The 22,751-nt window shown below is 48.5% G+C and overlaps 1 long non-coding RNA gene across 4 annotated transcripts in view; it reads right to left on the bottom strand.

Moving 5' to 3' along the window:
• LOC138261330 (uncharacterized) overlaps positions 1–22,524 on the bottom strand; it is a 312,982-nt gene extending 290,458 nt beyond the window's left edge. For 2 of the 4 annotated variants that reach the window (XR_011199077.1, XR_011199074.1), the window contains exon 1: positions 22,433–22,520. This is a non-coding gene — a long non-coding RNA (uncharacterized lncRNA). Of the gene's footprint in view, positions 1–22,432 lie in introns of all 4 variants that reach the window. The other 2 variants (XR_011199076.1, XR_011199078.1) reach the window with 2 other exon arrangements.
• Positions 22,525–22,751: the final 227 nt, after the last annotated feature.

Below are 22,751 nucleotides of genomic sequence, written 5' to 3'. Positions count from 1 at the left end.
ACGCTCAGCATGGCTGGTGCCTGGAGTGTCAGCAGATCCCTGACGTGCACTGCCACTCCTCAATACCCTTGTGTCCATGGCAGATGCACTACTGACAGTGGAGCCCTCCTCACTATCTTGAGGAGTGTCTGCCGTGCCCCTAGCCACCTGTCTTGCCTCCATCATGTCCACAGCGCGGCTTATCCGTCCCAGTCCACGAGCCACATCCCCTGCAAAGTGGCCCAAGTCTACTTGCAAACTGACTGTCCGGCGTGACAGCCCTGTTCTATTGACAGCCAGGCAGACAATTGAGGCAGCCATGCGGTCCAAACGGTGGATGAGTTGGCGTTCACGGTGCCTTGCACTCTCTCTCTCTGAAACAAGTTCAGTCACTAGTTGCCTGATGGAGAGTGCAAGGTCACTGACATGACTGTTCAGGCTTTGGAAGTCTGTGTGCACCTGTGCCAGCCCTGTTGTGACATTTCTCTCCATACGCTGCATGGCCCCTGAAATGACTCTCATCTGCCTTGTTTGCAGGCGCTGACCTCTGATGAGAGCTGCCTCGGCGGCGGACATGGAGGAGTCCCCTACATCTCCCTGGGACACTGCAGGGACATGGACACGTCGTCTGCGGCGCAGTGGAGCATCAGGGTCCTGTTGGCTGGCACTGTGGCTGGGACCGGGTGCTGAGTCAATCTCCACAATGTCCAATGGTGCATCTGGAGGGGACTGTGGTCAGGTGGTGCTGGGCCCTGCGGTGGCTGCTCCTGAGTCTTGTGCTGCCTGTTGGCTGACCTCTGCACCCTGAACGGACTGGCTGGTGGGGATGTCTTGTGGGAGACCTGTGGGACATAGGGAACACACTGTCAGTATCTAACATCTGTTCTATGCGTCCTAATAAACTGTTGCCTATCAGCTGCCTACTGGACTACATTGCCCATGATGCACCATTCTGGTGGTTGCTACTCTGAAATGGAGCTAATTTGGTTGTGCATGCTGCTGTGTACTGGGTGGGTGGGGGTATGGCAGATATGGGTGTACATGCATGTTTCATGGTACTCACTTGTTGATGTTCCTGGCGCTGACGTGTCCAGCTCTCCTATTCGACCCACTGCCTCTGGCTACAGGGTCTGTTGCACACGTTCCTCCATGGGTGTGGGTGGTGGGACGGTAGATGGGCCTCCTCCTGTGCCCCTCATCCCCCGGAGGCGCTCTGCCACCCTCTCCTTGGTCCTGGAGTGCAGGTCGTACCATCTCTTTTTCAGCTCTTCAATGCTCCTGTGGCTCACTCCGATTGCATTTACCTTCTCCTGTATTTCAGTCCAAATCCTCCTTTTGTCAGTCTCTGGCACACTGAAGGCAGCCCTTCCAAATAGCTGGTCATGGCGCTGGCAGCATTAATCTGTCAGCACATCCAGTTCCTTCTCTGAAAAATTGAGTTTCCTCTTCCTGCCAGAGTCCTCCATTCTTGCTGCTGTTCCTCCTGGTGGTTGTTCAGCAGTTGGAAATGGGTGTGGTCCTCCCACTTCCCAGGTGTATTTGTAAACGTCCTGGCTGTGATGTCATCAGCAAGAGCCAGGAAGTGTTTTCCACACTGCTCTGCTGCACCTGCATGCAATTTGCAGTACAGTCGCAATTTGCGACACCCACTCGCAAATTGCATGTTCGTTTTTAGCGAGGTCGCAAACAGCGACCTCGCAAACAGCGGACTCGCAATCTGCGGTGCGACTTCATTTGCGAGTCGCAAAATGAAGTTGCTTTTTATTGTTGGCTACCTGTTTGTGAGTCGGAAATTGCGAGTCGCAACAACTCGCAATTTCCGACTTGCAAATTTTTAGCTACCTACATCTGGCCCTTAATCCTTAGAAAACAGTGAAAATGCTGTTGTTACACAAAGTACCTGGTTAATGTAAAAAATAAAGCCACACAGGCGAGTGTGCGTCGGAAAAGTTATTGATGCGTTGATTCCTTACTCCCAAGTGAGGCAGTGCGTCGTTTCCTTCTCTGGTCGGGTCGGCAATGCATAATTTTTCTCCCTCGCAGGGCGATGTGCCAATTTCCCGATGGGGCACCTCGGATCCGCGCAAAGTCGGGTTGACTTGGACGTCAAGGGATGATGCATGGAAAATCCGGTTGCACAGTGTTTGAAAAGTGCGCTGCATGGGGTTTGTGTTGTTACCAGCCTCTGTAAGCAGGTGTTGCACATTGTTTCTCCAGCTGCATTGAGTTAATCTACCAGCCCGATGCAGGTGGACCGTCGATTTCAGCCGTGAAGCCAGTGGCGCATTGTTTCTTAGCCACGTTGCAGAAGGTGCATCGTAAATTTCCGCGCACGTCATTTTGTGTGTGGATTTTCAATTCTTGTCTGCCAGCTTCACCTTTCAAGGGCCCAGGGACTGTATAGGGCATGACTTGGCAGGGCAGGCGTCTCAGCAGAGAGTCCAGGGGCTGGCAGGAGAAGTCTTTGATGCCCTGAGACTTCAACAATAGGAGGCAAGCTCAGTTGAAGCCCCTGGAGATTCTTCTCAAGCAGGAATGCACAACAAAGTCCAGTCTTTGTCCCCTTTCACAGGCAGACACAACAACTGCAGGATAGCCCAACAAAGCACAGTCACAGACAGCGGCAGCACTTCTACCCAGCTCTTCTTTTCGGCAGTGGTTCCTCTTGACTCGAGAAGTGATCTAATTTTCAGGGGTTTTGGGTCTACTACTTATACCCCTTTCTGCATTTGAAATAGGCAAACTTCAAAAGAAAGTCTCTCTTGTTTATAAGATCTTGCCTTGCTCAGGCCAGGCCCCAGAAACACATCAGGAGGTTGGAGACTGCATTGTGTGAGGGCAGGCATAGCCCTTTCAGGTGTGAGTGATATCTCCTTCCTTCTTTCCCAGAAACGATGGCCCAGGGCATGCTATACCCCAGCTACCTTTGTGTCACTGTTCTGAGGAGAGGTGCTAACAGCCGAACTGTCAAACTGACCCAGACAGGGAATCCACAAAAAGGCAGAGTCACAGAATGGTTCAAGCAAGAAAATGCCTACTTTCTAAAAGTGGCATTTTGAAACACATCTAAAGACAACCTTTACCAAAAGGTGTAGGTTTAAATTGCGAGTTCAGAGAGCGTAAACTCCATATTTCTATCTGCTTCCAAAGGGAATGTTCATCTTAATAATATTTAAAGGCAGCCCCCATGTTACCCTATGAGAGAGACAGGCCTTGCACAGTGAAAACTGAACTTCGCAGTATTTCACTGTCAGGACATATAAAACACATTAGTACATGTCCTACCTTAAAATACTCTGCACATTGCCTATGGGGCTACCAAGAGCCTAGTTAGGGGTGCCTTACATGCAAGAAAAAGGAAGGGTTAGTCCTGGCAAGTGATACCCTTGCCAAGTCGAAGTGGCAGTTTAAAACTGCACACATAGACACTGCAGTGGCAGGTCTGAGCCATGTTTACAGGGCTACGCAGATGGGTGGCACAACCAGTGCTGCTGGCCCACTAGTAGCATTTGATTTACAGGCCTTGGGCATCTCTAGTGCACCATACCAGGGACATACTAGTAAATTAAATATGCTAATCATGAAAAGCCAATTACACATATATTTTACATTGGAGCACTTGCACTTTAACACTGGATAGCAGTGGTAAAATGCTCAGAGTATCAAAAACATGCAAAAACAAAGTCCAGCACACATCAACAACCTGGGAAACAGAGGCAGAAAGTTTGGAAATATCACACCAAGGATGCCAAGTCTAACAAGTGTCTCCACAGCTAAAAGTAGGGAGCAACTACCCAACCTCATGGGAGTTCTCATCACTAAGGATGAAGAATCTAGACAGACCATCAGCATTGGCGTGTTCTGTGCCAGAGCGGTGTTCCACCATATAGTCCATCCCTTGTAGGGAAATGGACCACCTCAACAATTTTGGATTCTCACCCCTAATCTGCATTTACCATCTGAGGGGCCTGTGGTCTGTCTGTATCCGGAAGTGAGTCCCAAACAAGTAGGGTTTTAGCTTCTTCAGCGGCCAGACCACAGCAAAGGCTTCACGCTCTATTGCACTCCACCTACCTTCCCTGGGAAGTAACATCTTGCTAATGAAGACCGTAGGTTGATATTGTCCCTCTTCATTAAGCTGTGAGAGTACTGCTCCTATACTCTGCTCTGAGGTGTCTGTCTGCACAAAAAACTTATTGGAGTAGTCAGGTGCCTTTCGCACAGGTGCTGTGCACATGGCAGCCTTCAGGGCATCAAAAGCGGTCTGGCAAGCCTCTGTCCAGATCACCTTCTTTGGTTGCTTCTTGGAAGTCAGCTGATTCAAGGGGGCAACAATGGTTCCATACCCCTTGACAAACCCCCTGTAATAGCCAATGAGATCTAAAAAAGGCCCTCACCTCCGTCTGGGTCTTGGGAGGCTCCCAAGAAAGAATGGTGTCAATATTTGGCTGTAGCTGTGCCACCTGGCCACTCCCTACCTGGTGTCCCAAATACACAACTGAACCCTGCCCTATTTGTGACTTTCTTGCCTTAATAGTGAGGCCTGCCTTTTGCAGGTCCCCAACACTCTACAGAGCTGCTGCAAGTGGTCCTCTCAAGTGGAACTGAACACTTCAATGTCATCCAGGTATGCTGCGTTGAAGTCATCCAGCCCAGACAATACCTGGTTGACCATCCTCTGGAATGTGGCAGAGGCAATTTTCATCCCAAATGGCATCAATTTAACTGAAAGTGTCCATCTGGGGTAGAAAATGCCGACCTCTCCTCGCCCCCCTCAGTTAGGGCAATCTGGCAATACCTAGACGTTAAATCAAAGGTACTGAGGTATTGGGCAGCTCCCAACTGATCGATGAGCTCATCAGCTCGGGGATGGGGTGTGCATCAGTTTTAGTGACCACCTTGGGAACCAGCTAGTCCACACACAACCGGAGTTCTGGCCAGGAGCCCGAGCCTTTGGGACCAAGACCACAGGGCTGGCCCATGGACTGCTAGAAAACTCAATTAACCCTTGGGTCAAAATCTTAGACACTTCATCTTTGATGCTAGCCCTGACCTTATCAGTCAACCTGTAAACCTTCTGCTTAATGGGTGGACTGTCCCCAGTGCCCACATCATGTGTGCATAAGTGTGTGACCCCGGGGATCAATGAGAACAGGGAGGCGAACTGACCCAATACCTGGCAACAGTCCCTCTGTTGTTCTGAGGTCAGGGAGGGGAGAGGTTCATTCCCTCCATAGATCCATCCTTTTCTCCTGCAGACAGGAGGTCAGGAAGAGCTTACTCTCTTCCTCCACCCCATCATCTGTCGCTAGGAGCATGGACAATTCAGTCCACTCAAAGTGTCACTTGCGACAGTTCACATGCAGGACCCTTAAGAGGTTCCTGGGAGTCTGCAAGTTCACCAGGTAGGTGATTTCACTCTTGCGCTTCACCACCTCAAATAGCCCAGTCCACTTGTCCTGGAGTGCCCTAGGCTCCATTGGCACCATTTCCCACACTTTTTTCGCAGGCTGAAACTCGACCAGCTCTAAAGCGGGCAGTCTGGTTTCTGAAGGCCAGCATGTAGCTAAATACTTCCCGGGGAGGTTTACTGGGGCCTTTTTCTAAGCCCTCCTTCATCAGACTCAAAAGTCCCCTGACAGGGTGGCCATACAGTAACTCAAAAAGACTAAATCAAAGCACTTTTTGAGGCACCTCCCTGTATGCGAACAGAAGTCATGGCAAGAGGACTTCCCACCTCCACCTCAAGAGCTCTGATAGGCCCTTGATCATGCTTTTTAAGGTGCGGTTGAATCTCTCAACAAGACCATCGCTTTGGGGGTGGTAGGGAGTGGAGAACTTATACGTTACCTCACACTCCTTCCACAGAGACTTTATATAAGTAGATATGAACTTGGTACCCCTGTCAGATACCACTTCCTTGGGGGATTCCCATGTGGGTAAAAACCCCCATCAACGCACAACCCACCACAGGGGAAGTGATTGAACTCAGAAGAATGGCTTCTGGGTACCGAGTGGCATGTTCCTCCAAGATGAGGGTGAACCTGTTGCCCATGGCTATCTTGGGATTCAGAGGCCCCACAATGTCAATACCCACCCTTTCAAAGGGGGTACTAATGCTTGAAAAGGTTGGAGGGGAGCCTTGCACTTCCCCCACTCTTGCCACTTGCCTGAAAAGTCTGGCGAGACCTGCAATGAGCAATTTAGTGCCTGTGCATCAGGGGCCAGTAAAAGTGGATGACAAGCCTTTCAAAGGTCTTGTCTTGCCCCAGATATCCAGCTAAAGGCACTTCATCAGCCAGACCCGGTAGGAAGGCTCTGAATCACTGGGGTAACACCAGCACATGGGCTGACCCAGGCTCAGGTTCGCTATACAAGGGGCCTTCCTCCCAGTAGATCAGTTGAGATCCTGGCTCCTTCCCAGCCACCTGTCTGCAGCCTGCTGCCGCAAACACACTAGAGTAGGGCATGTCCTCTGTGCCTCACAGAAGGCCTCCCTGGTGGGTCTCCCTTCCTGCTGCCAATGTGACATCTCAGGGACCTCCCCCATCTCAGCCACCTGATCCCCTGTAGGCTCCGGCTCATCACCCTTAGGCTCCACCTCCTCCTGGACCATGGGAACTTCTGGGGCCGGTTTCCCACTCCCTTTGCCCTTACTCTTTTTGGCGGTCCCCTGTGCCACTGTTTCAGGCTCCTAGGGCTTCTGACCACCTTGACGGGCTGCCATTGACCTGGTAGATACGCATACCCACCAGGGCAGACCCAAATCTCCAAGTGTGACCTGAGTTCCACCTCCTTCCAAAGGGAATCCTCCAGGTCATTACCAAGCAAACAATCCACAGGCATGGTTGGACAGTCTGATTTGCCTATTGCAACTAATTGGTGAAGTAAATAGGGATCTATCTGCTCTTCAGACACCAGGTGGCTCCTCACTGTAGTCACATTGGCTCCTGTGTCTCTCAGAGCCTCCCCCCTCTGTCCATTACTGGTCACCCACTGCCTGTACCTCTTAGTGTTCTCAGGCATGAGGGTTTTCTGGACCATCTCACTGCCCCCTAGTAAGACAAGGGTCATCACAGCTGGCATCCACCCACCTGGAACCAACTCCTCCCTAAGCAAGACACTAGTCAAACCCTGTGACTGAGCACCAGTGGGTGCCAGTGTACGCTTGGGGCATTTGGGGTCCCCCCTCACATTACCCACTTGGTCCCATGAATAACACTTACAGGGGGACCCCCCTCACAGGTTTCCCTTTGGAGAACCATGGTTTCTTTTCAATGGAGGGGCTGGGTATCCTTACCCTGGGACTAAGGTTAGGGCCCATCGGAGAACTCCCCCTGTTTACCATTACCCCCCCTTCTTCTGAGAGAGACCCTGTCCACCTTTGGCGTGGTGTCCCCCATACCTCTTTTAGACTTTGGTGCTCTCCCAATGGTCCGCTCACTGCGCAAGCTTCTTGGAAGCAGTCAGCTTGCTGTCAACTAGGTGCTGACGCAGCTCTGTAAAATATAAACTGTACAAGTGCTTCCAAGCAATTAAATTGTAAAGCTCCTCATACGTTGACACCTTATGCCCTTCACCCAACCATCCAGTAACCTGCAAAAAGAATCAACACATTCCAACCATTTTTGGGATTCCTCCTTCTTATAGGACCTAAACTTGTCCTTGTTCTGATCAGGAGTGGGACCTGTGAGTATGGCGTCCTTCATGATAGAGTAAGTGAGGCCCTGGGGATCCCCTAATGATGTCAGAGTATCCCTCCCCACTATCTCAAAGTGCTTCCACAGACCTGCCCCCCTCAATGAGCTTCAGAGAACATATTCATATGGAGAGCAGACTCATGCCCCTTAAACCACAAGAATATGTCATCCTCCCTTTTGTAATCCTTCACAAGGTCCTGAGGAATGTGCACCCTCCTCTCAGACTGCACTGTGATATTGCTGCCACCATCCCTACTGGACTGGCCCCTCTGATCCAGCTCCCTCAAGCTGAGCTCATGAGTCAGTAGTCTCTTCTTCTCCGCTATGGCCATCCTCCTTTCTTCCATCTCCCTTTGCTTCCTAAACTTCTCCAACTCCAACTGGTGAACCCCATCTGCCTGTCTGTTCTGTAACTCTTCAGGGATCAGACCCTTGCATGACACACAGTTACCTGCCTTTGAGACGCTCTCCCTGGATATAACAGGCCCACCCACCATGCCATTGTATATGGATTGCACCTCCACATCCTCATCCTCCTCCCCCCCTCTCTGTGCCCCTAAGCTTCCTTGGCTGTCACTCAGGCCCTCAGTGCCTTCTGCAGCTTCTCCTTCCTGGTGGACCCCTTAGTGGGACAGGCAAGATTTTTGCAGAACTGCTTCAACTGAGCAACTGTATAGCTCTTCAGTTTCACTAAGTCAAAAGCAGCTACAGCTGATGTATCTCCAGATTGAGACATGATGAAGAATCAACAAAAATGTGTCAAGGCAGCAGCCAGAAAGAGTTGCCGGCAACGTAGCACGCTGTCTCTCCAATATTCACAGAAACATACACATCCTTGCATAGGGACATTTTCTCAGACAATCAGCTGTTATTATGAAAACACTTCTCTGTCTCATACACATTAGAGGGAGATTCCAGCTAAATTACCACAACCACATGCTGATTGCTGATTGCCTTCACTACAGTTGCTTGCATAGACTACCGGATCCCTGGCCTACCTGGGATGGTGTTTTTCTAGGCAACAGACTTCCTTACTCAGGTGTGGGGGATGATGTCTTCCCCGAGGGAAACCGGAAGGGCAGATTAGGGCTCATCACGCAGTGTTCTAACATAACTTAGGTAGGAACCATATATATTACTCCTAGTGACAGTATGGTGGGACTTTTTCTGTGTTTCACTCTTCTTGTCACCATTTTGCTGCTAGCGTGTTTTATCATCCTAGTTATTGCAATTCTTGCCATTTTATCTAAAAGGTAGCTAATTCAATGAACCTTTTTGAACCATTTTCTGTCTCTGTTTGTCTTTGCATATGTGGGACTAATCTAACAGAGAAAAGGGTGAGATGTGATTGACCACAATTTCACTGAGGAGTCTTTTCTCTCATGTGCCTGGTTGCCACAATCATCCCTGCTCTTGGGCAGAGATGAGGCACTGATAGTTAGCTGGAAAACTGGATTAGGCCGACAGTTGTCACATTTCGTGGGATTGGACTCAGTTCCCCACAATTCAGGTGATTCTGCCGCCCGAATCCAGCAGCCTCATAAGGATAATGAGAACCTACTTGACAGCTTAGATAGTGCACCCAGAGGTGCACTACTGAGGTGCTCAGTGTCATTTTAAAGGCAGGCCTGCCTTGCTGGATGCTTTTAAACTAAAGTTACATGCAAATTTTACTTTGGAATTAAAAGTACTTCCAAAGTCTTAAACTGCCTTATTTCTTACATATTAGTCACGCCTAAGGAGTGCCCTCAGTGCCCCTAGGGCTGGGTGCTACGTAATTATAAGCAGGGCCTTTATAAAATTGTTTTATTAACCCTAGTGAGCAAAAATAGTCAAATTTGTTTTTTCCTCACTCTAGTGAATGGGCCCCATAGGCTGAAATGGGAAGACTTTATTTTAATTAATTATGTCCCAAAAGGAGCTAAATATGTCAAGGTTGGTATCAAACTTGTTGTTATAATAAATCAAACAACTTGCCATTGTTGACTTTAATTTAACTAGTTCAGGGAAAGAGTTTTAGAACTCTACCTGAAAATTGCCAACTTCAGCTCTGTAGTGCCCTTCTCTGATTGTCCGGCCTCTGGCAGCCTGGCCAGGCTGCCTTGATGAGGTGTAAAGTAGCCTGGGCTAAAGGCGAAGACAAGGCTTGGGGAAGGAAATATGCCTCAGTAGATGGGGAAAACAGGATGGGGGAGAGCAGCCAAACTGGACTTCAAAGGGGGGAAGGACATTTGAAACAACTCAGGACCTCCCCCTTTTCCGACAATCCCAGACAACCAGGTGCCCCCTTGATTAGATTAGGAGAAGGCAGGAAAAGGGTGTGTTAAGGCTCGTTAGCCACACCAGTGCGTGGACTCAGCCAGACCTAACCACCAAAATTCAGTTTCTACCATTTTGGATTTTTAAAGAATGTTGCTCACTGAGATTGATTTTTGCTACTCTTCTCAGGAAGTGATCATCCAAGAGGGTGGTTGCCTGCCTGTGATTGGACAGTTGCTGTAGGAGGCTGGCCTGGTTTGTAGTGGGCACCTGTGGTACTTACACCTTATACCAGGTCCAGTTATCCCTTATTAGTGAAATGTAGGCAGTGTTTAGAAGCCAGGTTATCTAGGGGCAGCCAAGGCCTATCTAGGAGACATGCAAAGCTCATGCAATACCATTGTAGTCACACAGTGCTCACACACATGAAAGATTATACTTAGGGGCAGATTTATGGAAAATGGCGCTGCACCAAATGCAGCGCTACTTTCACCTGCACTCCTTAGCACCCCCCTACCGCCACCATGTGTGCGCCATTTTTAAAATACAGTGCACCATGGCACAGGGTAGGGGCCAATAGTGTAATTATTTATGACACTATTGACGTACTCTGCAGGAGTAGCGCCAAAATATTGGTGCTACTCCTGCAGAGCACATAGGGCCACAATCTAAAAAATGGCAGCCCCCTTTTAACGCCAGCTCTTGAGCAGGCATTAAAAGTGCTGTGAAAAATGGCGCAAAGAAATCTCATTGATTTCCTTGCGCCATTTTTCCGGCTCCCCTTACTGGGGGTATGCCCCCTTTGCATACATTATGCCTGACGCAGATTGGATTATGGAAGGAGGGCACCTCCTGTGCCCTTCAAAGCATTTCCAGAGGCCTGGGGAGGCTACCCCTCCCAAGCCTGTAACACCTATGTCCAAAGGGAGAGTGTGTAACACCCCTCTCCCAAAGTAAATACTTTGTTCTGCCTTCCTGGGCTTGAGCTGCTCAAGCAACAGGAGGACAGAAACCTGTCTGAGAAGTGGCAGCAGCTGAGGCTTCCTGGAAAACCTCAGAAGGCTGGAATGGCAATAATGGGGGTCCTCTAAGGAGCCCCCAAAGTGCATAGAAACATACAACCAATGCTTGTGAAGGCCTTGGGGTATGATTACATGTTTGATACCAACCATACCTATGTACAGAGTTATTATTAGTAGCTGGACAAAGGTAGTCACCTATGTCCAGTAAACGTGTAAAATGGCATCCGCACGCTCACAAGGTATGGGAAAATGGTCCTGGAGGTCGTGGGGGCACCTGTGCTAGTGCAGGGGTGCTCTCACACACATGTTCTCTGCACCATGTCGTCAGGGCTGGAGAGCCTGCAATAGGGTGACTTATAAATGATCTGGTGCAGTGTAAATGGCAGTGAAAGGTAGCATGCACCTTTTCATGTAGGCTGCAATAGCAGTCCTGCAGAGGCCTTTGCATGGGGATCCCTATGGTTAGCAAAAGAAATGCTGCAGCCCATATGGATCCCCTGGAAACCCAATGCCCTGGATACCTAGGTATCATATACTAGGGACTTATAAGGGGGCATCAGAATGCCAATTTTGGGTGAAATACTGGGTTACCAGTATGCAACAACAAAATTTAGAGGAGAGAGAGCATAATCACTGGGGTCCTGGTTAGCAGAATCCCAGTGAACACAGTCAAACACACTGACCTCAAGCAGAAAATTGGGTTATCATGGCAAAAAGAGGATACTTTTCTACACAACCGCCCCCCAAAGGAGGGACAATAAGGCTAACCTTGCCCAGATGAGTCTTCATTGTCTAAGTGGAAATATCTGGAGAGATCATCTGCATAGGAGTGGCTACTCCCAGGTCTATATTCCACTGTAAAGTCCATTCCCTGTAGGTAAAAGGACCACCTAAATAATTTAGGGGTTTCTCCTTTCATTTGCTTTAGCCATAAGAGATGTTTGTGGTCGGTCTGGACAATGAAGTGAGTACCAAAGAGGTATGGTCTCAACTTCTTCATAGCCCAGACCACAGCAAAGGCCTCCCTCTCCATGGCGAACCAACAGTATTCTCTATGGCTCAGACTTCTGCTGATAAAAGCTACTGGTTGTTCTGGCCCTCTGTACTGAGTTGTGATAAAACTGCCCCAACCCCTACCTCTGCGCATCAGTTTGAACTATGAACTTCATGGAGTAGTATGGGCTTTTTAAGACAGGAGCAGTGCACATGGCCTGCTTTAGCTCCTCAAAAGCTTTCTGACAGCTAGCTGTCCATAATACCTTTTTAGGCATCCTCTTTGAGGTGAGGTTAGTAGGAGGGGCAACAATGGAGCCATAGTTCTTAACGAGCCTCCTGTAATACCCAGTGAGACCAAGAAAGGCTCTGACCTGGGTCTGTGTTGTAGGGGGAGCCCAGTCCAAAATAGTCTGGATCTTCCCCTGTAGTGGTTCAATCTGTTCTCCACCTCATAGGTGTCCCAGATAAACTGCCTTCCCATGCCCTTTCTGGCATTTTGAAGCCGTGTTAGTGAGGCCTGTCTTTTGCAGAGCCTCCAAAACTTATCAAAGGTGGACCAGGTGGTCATCCCATGTGGAGCTGAAGGCAGCAATATCATCAAGATATGCTGCACTGAAAGCTTCCAGACCTTGAAGGATGGTATTCACCAACCTATGAAAAGTGACAGGTGCATTCTTCAAACCAAAGGGCATAACTGCAAACTGATAATGCCCTTCAATGGTTGAGAAAGCTGTCTTTGGTTTAGCATCTTCTGATAGTTTGATCTGTCAATATCCTACCAGTCTAATCAAAAGTGCTTAGATACTTGGAAGATGCCAGTGTATCTATTAGCTGATCTGCCCTGGGTATAGGTTGAGCATCAGTCTTGGTGTCTGTGTAGAGCCCTCTGTAATCTACACAAAACCTCATCTCCCTTGTCCCATTTTGAGAGTGAGGTTTGGGTACAAGAACCACTGAGCTAGTCCAGGGGCTGTCAGAGTGATCTATCACTCCTAGGTCAAACATTTTCTGAATCTCAGCTTTAATGCAATCTCTGACATGGTAAGGTTGGCCACAATCTTACTCTTGACAGGGAAACTGGCCCTTGTATATGGTGTGCTAACATGTAGTCTGACTAGGTGTCAAAGAAAAGAGTTCAGAAAATTGGCCTAAGAGGTTCCTACAGTCCTCCTTCTGAGACTCAGTAAGGCAGTCTTCTAGGACAACTCCATCCACTGAGCCATCAGCTGCAGTGTGTGAGAAGAGATCAGGGAGAGGGTCACTCTCTTCTTCCTGTCCCTCATCAGTGGCCATTAGCAGGGTTAAGTCAGCTCTGTCATAGTAAGGCTTCATGCGGTTCACTTGAAGTTCTCTGAGAGGACTTCTAGGAGTGCCCAGGTCACCTAAATAAATTACCTCACCATTCTTCTGCACTATGTGTGGTCCACTCCATATATCAAGGAGTGCCCTGCGTGCCACATGCTCCAGGACCCACACCTTCTGTCCTGGTTTATACACTGCCAGGACAGCCTTCTGGTGATGCTATTGCTTCTGCAATTCTTGGCTTGCCTGAAGGTTCTTAGTGGCCTTTTTCATGTACTCAGCCATTCTTGATCTTAGGCCAAGCACATAATCCACTATATCTTGTTTAGGGATCTTCAAGGGTTCCTCCCACCCCTCTTGTACAAGAGCTAATGGACCCCTAACAAAGAGACAAAAGAGAAGTTCAAAGGGGCAGTAGCCCACTCATTTCTGGGGTACCTCCCTGTAGGCAAAAAGGAGGCATGGTAACAGGACACCCTATCTCCTCCTGAGTTTTCAGAGTACCATAATCATGCCTTTGAGTGTTTTATTACAATGCTCAACCAACCCATTTGTCTGAGGATGGTAAGGTGTGGTGAACTTGTAAGTTACCCAACACTCTTGACACATTGCTTTTAGGTATGTAGACATGAAGTTAATACCTCTGTCTGACACCACCTCTTTTGGGAAACCCACCCTGGAAAACATTCCTAGGAAGGGTTTGGCCACTGCAGGAGCTGTTGTGGTCCAAAGCGGTATAGCTTTTGGATATCTAACGGATATCTAGTGGCATGGTTAACCACCACCAGAATTAATCTAATACCAGAAGCTGTGGGAGGGTCAAGGGGGCCAACAATATCAACCCCTACCCATTCACAGGGCACCCCAATCACTGGCAGTGGGATTAAGGGGGCCTTCGGAGTGCCACCTGTCTTACCGCTGGCTTAACAAGTGATACAAGAGTGACAAAACTCCTTTGTGTCTTCAGATATGTGAGGCCAGTGAAAGTAAGGGACCAGTCTGTCCCAGGTCTTACTTTGCCCCAGATGTCCAGCAAGGGGAATATCATGTGGTAAGGTCAACAAAAATTCTCTGTATTGCAAGGGAATGACCAGTCTCCTGGTGGCACCAGGTTTTGGGTCCCTTGCCTCAGAATTCAAGATATTGGCCCTCATTACAACCCTGGCAGTAAAATCCGCTTACTGTTGTAATGACGGCCGTCAAGATACTGTGGCCACGGCGGAAATCCGCTACAGGTATTACGACCCACATCTCGTAATCCACCACAATACAGACACCCACACAAGTCCGCCACACCAAAGGTCAGTGATAAACTGGTGATACCAAAAGCTACACCATCACGCCAACAGGAATACGCCCACACTATCACAACCCACGAATCAACGGGGCGGTCTTTCAACTGCGGTAATCCATTGGCGGTGCACACTGTTGCGCTCAAAATACATACACATTTACAAAATGCAATCACATTGGACAATTCAAAATACACACACCTGATACACATACACACACCACACCCACACACTCACACCACTATAAAACACACACCCACATTACCCACTACCCCTTACAACGAATTTATTTGAAGACGCACAGAGAGAGAAAATAGCAAACACAACACTAGCATCCACAGGCACACAACACCATCACTCATACAACATCCACGCACCTCAAAGAACACACACCAACACAACACATCACACAGCACAACAAACAACACCTCACACATCACCCACACCACATTATGGCACCTCAAAGACCCCCCAGGTTTTCTGAGGACGAGCTCAGGGTCATGGTGGAGGAAATCATCGGATCACAGGTGCAGCAGACGTCCATTGCAAGGAAGATGGAGCTATGGCAGAGGATTGTCAACAGGGTCAACAGAGTGGGACAGCACCCCAGAACAGGGGATGACATCAGGAAGACGTGGAACGACCTACGGGGGAAGGTGTGTTCTGTGGTATCCAGACACCAGGTAGCAGTACAGAGGACTGGTGGTGGACCCCCACCTCCTCCCCCACAACTAACAACATGGGAGGAGCAACTCTTGGCAATCATGCATCCTGAGGGCCTCGCAGGAGTAACAGGAGGACTGGACTCTGGTAAATCATATCTTTACTCCTATATCCCCCCACCCTACCTGCATGCTAAACAAACTCCTAGGCCAACCCTCACACCCATCACCCCAACACCCCACAGATACCCCACTATCACAATCCACACAACCCAAAACCAAGGCCTGCATAACACACCAATGCATAAAAACCCATCACCAAAGCATGTCCAGTGCAGATACTCACCCAGGCCCCAAAATCACTAATCACACAAGGACAAAGACAATAATGCAAGCACAGAAGTAGAGGGTAACTCAACCATTGCACAAGATGGCACACACAGATACAACAACTATGCATTTACACACCAACAGGACCCATACCCAATGTCACCGGACAGGAGGTGCCAGACATATCCAGTCCCCCCACAGAAGAGGCCCACAGTGATGACAGCAGCTCTGCACGTCTGGATCAAGATGACCAGGTGCTAGTGGACAGGAGGTCCCGCTACAGGACCAACAGGCCACCAGCACCAGCACCAGCACCCCACCCCCTAGAGAAGGAGAACCACCCTGCAAATGGTCCCTGAGATCCAGGCACAAGACAGAGAAACATTGCCAAGACCCCCACCAGGAAATAAGATTCTCCTGATTGTCACGCTTTTGTCCCACTATGTCACCCTGACAACTTTGAACTGCCATTACTCCACTTCCTATGCCCCCTTGGACAATTCACCTGTAATACCAAGAGATTGGACTCTACCATAGACATTCCTCCACCATCACCCCAGCCCATTGCACAGTCCCCTCCACTTACTAGCACAGAAATAAACACCCTTGAATCACAAATCATTCTGGATTCAGTCTGTACTTTCACAAATATGTAATTGCAACCTCTCATAAAAATAGCAATGTCAATGTTCATATTCACATACCAATGTTTGACAATTGTTGTAAACATAGCAGAAGGCAGAAAGTGGGACCCAGATCTGTGAAATGGAAAGCCAAAGTGACATGTCAGGGTCCATACACAGAGGTAGATTCATGCAATGTCCAACAGTAGTATGATATGAGAGGACCAGTGCCAGTCTCTTACCTGTGTCTCACTGGAAGTATTGCATGACGATGTTGTTTCAGTTGCCTATATCTTCTTCTTCTGCCTCCTCTTCTTCACTGTCCACAGGCTCCACAGCTGCCACAAGACCAACATCAGGCCCATCCTCCTGCAGAAAAGGCACCTGGTGTAGCAAAGCCAGGTTTTGCAACATACAGCATGCCACGATGATCTGGCACACCTTCTTGGTTGAGTAGTACAGGGAGCCACCTGTCAGATGGAGGCACCGGAGCCAGGCCTTCAGGAGTCCGAAAGTCCACTCAATTATCCTCCTAGTTCGCCCATGTGCCTCATTGTAGCGTTCCTCTGCCCTTATCCTTGGATTCCTCCCTGGGGTCAGCAGCCATGAAAGGTTGGGGTAATCAGAGTCACCTGCAAATATCGAGGGACAACTGTTAGAGACACACTAACCCTTAGGGACAACCCCATACCCAATCACCTATGTCAACTGTGTTGTGACCTTGGGCTCACCTATTAGCCACACACGGTGCCTCTGGAATTGCCCCATCACATAAGGGATGCTGCTATTCCACAAAATGTAAGCATCATGCACTGAGCCAGGATACTTGGCATTCACATGGGAGATGTACTGGTCTGCCAAACACACCATCTGCACATTCGTTAGAATGGTAGCTTTTGCGGTTTCTGTACACCTGTTCATTCCTGCGGGGGGACAAATGCCACATGTGTACCATCAATGGCACCAATGATTTTGGGGATATGTCCCAGGGCATAGAAGTCACCTTTCACTGTGGGCAAATCCTCCACCTGAGGGAAAACAATGTAGCTGTGCATGTGTTTGAGCAGAGCAGACAACACTCTGGACAACACGTTAGAGAACACTTGCTGTGACATCCCTGATACCATGGCCACTGTTGTTTGAAAGGATCCACTGGCCAGGAAATGGAGTATTGACAGGACCTGCACTAGAGGGGGGATTCCTGTGGGATGGCGGATAGCTGACATCAGGTCTGGCTCCAACTGGGCACACAGTTCATGGATTGTGGCACAATCAAGTCTGTAGGGGATAATGATGTGTCTGTCTTCCATTGTCGACAGGTCCCCACCAGGGGTCTGTATACCGGAGGATGACGTCATCTCATCATCTGCCCCAGCGGATGTGCCCTATGGAGGAGAAGGGTGAGCAGAAGGTCATACACCACATAGCTTGCAGAAGGGTGTTTAGAACAATTGTGATGTAATTGGTGTGTTGTGCTGTCTGTCCGGATTCCTGGCCAAAAGTACTGTTAAGCAGTTATTTGCCCTGCCATGTGCTCCCCTGAAATGGCGGCTGCCTGACCTGTACGGATGTACAAACAACGCCCTCCCAGCAGCCCCTCAGCGTGGTTCCCATGCCTGCTCACCCAGGCACCTCAGGCCCTGCCCCAGTCAGCCCTGCTGCCCTCATTGAGGAGGCTATTGACCTCCTGAGATCCCTCACTGTTGGGCAATCAACCATTTTTAATGCCATCCATGGTGTCGAGAGGCATTTGCAGCAAAGAAATGCATACCTTGAGGGCATTCATTCTGGCGTGGCAGCCCAACAGAGAGCATTTCAGGCTCTGGCCTCGGCACTGATGGCAACCATTGTCCCTGTGTCCAGCCTCCCACCTCCAACTTCCACTACCCAGACCCAATCTCCTCTACCTCAGCCTATCCCAAGCACACCACCAGACCAGCATGCACACTCATCAACACACAAGAGTGGACAATGCAAACATAAGCACCACACATCCCACAGGCACTCACACAAGCACCATCCCCATGCAGACACGACAACATCCACTGCCTCCACTGTGTCCCCTTCCTCTACGTCCCCCTCCTCCCTCCCAGTCTCATCTCCACTCACACCTGCATGCACTACATCCTCAGCCACTACCTCCATTACCAGCACACCGATCACCACACACCGCTCACATACAATCACCATCCCCACTACCATTCACACGTCCTGTGTCCTCTCCCAGTGTGTCTGTGAGCCCTCCTCCCAAACTACACAAACGCAGGCACACACCCACTCAACAGCCATCCACCTCACAACAGCCCCCAGCCCAAGCACCCTCACCCAAACTCAGCACACGTACACCTCCTACAACCACTACCCCTTCCTCCACTCCCAAATCCCCTCCATCTTCCCATCCCAGTGTGTCTAAAAAACTTTTCCTGGCTAACATTGACCTCTTCCCTACACCTCCCCCCCGTCCTTCCCCTAGGACCAGGATGTCCAGATCCCAGCCCAGCACCTCAGCCACAAAATCCTCCAGCACTGTGGTCCCTGCAAGTACAGTAACATCGTGGGCGGCACACATCAGGGCTGCCTGTGTGCCACCTAGTGAGGCCAAGGATTCCGCCTCCTGCCAAGGTGAAGAAGGGGCCCACATGCCGTAGGGAAAAACTGCACCAACCACCCAGTAAGGCCTCATCCAAGACAAAAGAGGACAGTGCCAAGATCCCAGCAGCGACTTTCAAGGTAGTGAAGGGACATAAGGCTCAAGGGAAGTCAGCTCAGGGAACGGAGCCTCCGGGTGAGGGACTGGTGTCACCCCTTCTGCCAAACAGAACAGCAACCTATACGGCGGTGGCCAACGCCGCAACCACTGCCACATACACCGCCACCTGCACGTCTGCTGCCTCTGCAACAGTCCCCAGCATCATCCCCAGTGGGCAGCCATCTAAGGCTGCAAGAGACGTCCTGCTGCCTCCCTCCACAGGTGCTGACACATGCACCACTGGCAGCATCTCCGACACAGACACCGCCCCAACCACCGCCACCTGCCCCGCGACGTGCACAGACAGTGCCGACATGAGCAACATTCCCAGTGGGCAGCCATCCAAGGCTGCAGGAGGCGTCTGGACCCTGCACAGACTACATGAGGCACCACAACCAGCACTGTTAGTGCCAGCAGTTGGCAGGCAAAGTTGCCACAGGGTGGAGTGTTTCTCTGCCTCCATGGAGTATCATGCTACCTGTTCCCAGAACATCTCATGGCGCACACACCCAGGAGAGGGAATGGGTACTGCCACACACCATGTGCAGCACTCTGCGCACCATGTCCCCTCCAGAACCAGTAGAGAAAAGCAACCACTACCCCAGTCCTTGGTTAGTGCAGTTTTGCAGCAAAAAGTATAAATAAGGGGCAATATTTTGTACGTTTGCGCCACTTTTGCATCAAAAAATGATGTTAATGCGACGCAAAAAAAGTATAAATCAGGGCCTCGGTGCTAGACGGGTCTAGCACCAAAGTATAAATATGGAGTTAGATTTGCACTGAATTAGAGTAAAAGAAATGATGCTAATTCGGTGCAAACAGAGTATAAATATGTCGCAGAGTATAAATATGCCCCTAAATATGGCGTTAAGGCCATAGAGTAATTTTTTGCATGGGAACGCCTACCGTGCATCTCATTAAGGCAAGGTAGTTTTCCACTTCCAAAAAATGACTTTAACTCCATAAATTTGGTGCTAGATGGGTCTAGCACCAAAGTATAAATATGGAGTTAGTTTTGCACCGAATTAGAGTTTAAAACAATGACATTAATTCGGTGCAAACAGAGTATAAATATGCCCCTTAGCGTCAAAAAATGATTCTAATCTGGTTAGAGTCATTTATTTAGACTCAAACCTGCCTAACGTCATTTTTTTAAAGCTAGACTACCCTTTGCACCGGCTTGCAGCATTCCATAAATATGGTGCCCAGCTGGTGCTAAAAAATGGTGCAAGCCGGTGCTAAAAATTTTGGTGCAAAACTGCGTTAGTGCAGTTTTGCACCAAAAAGTATAAATAAGGCCCTTTGTTTTTATCTTTGTCCCCACCCTTGTCATGAGACTTTCCATCGTTCTTCTTGTCCTTGTCACCCCCTGTATGAGTTTTTCTGCTCACTCTTGTTCTAACCCATTTGTCTCCCTTTTTTCCCAATTCTTGAGGAGAGGTCAGATCTGAGTCTACCAGGTACTGGTGCAACAGGTCAGACACACAGATATTCAAAATTTAGTCTCTCAACAGAAGGTTATATAAGCCCTCATTATCAGACACTTTGCTGCCATGTAACAAGTCTTCTAAAGCTTTAACAGAACAGTCCACAAAGTCAACCCAATCCTGTGAGACCTCCTTTCTGGTCTCTCTAAACTTGATTCTGTATTTTTCAGTGGTTAGACCAAAACAATCTAAGAGTGCAGTCCAAAGAACACTGTAGTTGTCTGAGTCTTCTTCTCTGACAGTGAGAAGTCTATCAATCCTCTTGTCAGAAAAGGACACCCACAGAATAGCAGCCCACTGCTTTGAGGAACCCTCTGAATTTTACAGGCCCTCTCAAGTTCAGCAAACCACATATAGATGTCATCCTCCACCTTGCGTGGGGGAACAATTTTGTGCAAATTTCTGGAATCAATGGAGTCCTCCCTGACTCTATAATCCCAGAGACTGCTGCTGCTGCCACCATGGGGAGCTAACCCCAACCCCTGCCTTTCCCTTTGAACTGCCAAGGCCTCCCTATCTAGGGCTAGCTGTTGCTGCTGCAGCTTCAGCCTGGCCTCCTCCAATCTCAGTTTCCTGAGCTCGAATAAGGAAATACCGGGGCACTCCAGAAGGTAGTCCGAAAAGTTATTTATAAATTCCAAAATGGAAATAAGAGTCCAAAGTTCAAACACAGTGTTCTGAATGATGAGAATTGTCATTCCTTATGGAACAGGTACATTCAGCAAACAGCCAACACGTGTTTCGTCCAAAGGACTTTTTCAAGGCTGTGAATCAGAAATCATAAACATAGAGTAGCACAATTAAAAGTAGGAGGGTAGTGAATGATGAGAGAAATTAACAAACTGGGATAAGAAAAATAAAAATGTAAAAAAGATGTAGAGTAAGAAAATGAGAAAGGGGTGAAAGAGTCAGTGAAAGGGAAAAGAAGGAGTATGAGGTAGCAGTGTTCTGAAGAAAGTCCCAGTGGGCCAGATTTTAAAAAATGAACTGTGTCAAGGAGTGAAGTGGATAGCAAGGAGAGAAGTTATAACATCATTCCCCATGGTCCAAGAAAAACTTGGGTCAAAAAATGGGCATCATAGAAAACGTAAAAGAAGTGAAAGCAAAAGAGTAAAGGTAAGTGTGATCGTAGCTAGCTGGACATACAAGTATGATGTGCCCAGTACACTTATTAGTGTTTATCTATTAGTGGTGAGAAGTACACCAGGACCTCATAAAAGGGTGTTGTCACTCATGCCTAGGGGGTAAAAAAGCAACATACCAGTAGTGTAGGTGTAAGTAGTTCGCATAAGTAGGGCTGGACAAAAACATATTATCCAACGACGTGCATGTGATGATTCAGGTAACGTATACCGGGCTGGTGATGTCAGTAGTCCCCGAGCAAGGAGTCATAAGAAACCATGTTTCCAGAGTCAGGTATAAAGGGGGGCCATGATAAGCCCAAGGAAAGCAAAAAAAAATACATACATATGTGTAAGGACTCCGTAGTTTGTGGGATCAGGGAATAGGTAATGTGGAGACACATGAATCCTACAGGGATGTGTAAATAACTAAGGTGTGGGGCATGGTAACCAAGGTGATTGAAAAGGACAAGAGAAGCCCAAAGTTAGTAGGTTTGACGGGAGCGGTGGTAAATGTGAGCAGAAACGAGGACTTATTGGAGTCCTGGTCATAACAGGCATGAGGATGTGATAGTAAGGTAGAGTGAATTATAAGGAAAAGTAAATCTGTACATCGTGAACATGACGGGGATTGAGGGAAAGCCTAGTCATAACGTGCAAATAGCTGTGAGACATTAAGTGCAGCGCTATATTGGAGGACACGTGTGTATAAAGCCGGGCATAATATGGGAGGTATAATTAATGCCGTGAAAAGTGTGCGATTAGTGCGAGACCCAATAGGCATTAATTAAAAAAAGGGAGACTGCGCATATCACGGGTTCAGCCGCCAGAATATAAAGTGGTGGAGTCAAATTGGTTATGGAGCTATCTTAATGATTATATGGGACTTAGTGGAATCAGCAGCGCTTACCTTATGAAAACATAGGTCCGCGCGGCAGGACAATCAGGAAACGTGAAGTGTGTTGTGTGCAAAAGCCGTCTTGATAAATGGTCCCCGAGAGATAAAAAAGGGACAAGGTAAGTAAAAGCAGCACAAAAAGAGAAATGAGGAGTGGGCGCCATATTGGAAGGGTAAGATTTGAAATTCTACGTGCTAGTATCTTGGCAAAGAATAATACAGAAATGGTCAGAAAGTGTTAGCAAAAATGGTAAATAGTAATAAAAAGAAGTAGATATCGTAAAATAATAGACTTTGAAAAGAAGTGAATAGGAAAAGTAGCAAGATCCAG

This window comes from Pleurodeles waltl, chromosome 10 (genome assembly GCF_031143425.1).
Source record: "Pleurodeles waltl isolate 20211129_DDA chromosome 10, aPleWal1.hap1.20221129, whole genome shotgun sequence".
In the NCBI taxonomy this organism is placed as follows: Eukaryota; Metazoa; Chordata; class Amphibia; order Caudata; family Salamandridae; genus Pleurodeles; species Pleurodeles waltl.
Note: the sequence above shows the minus strand (reverse complement) of the source record. Positions and strands in the feature narration are given on the sequence as shown.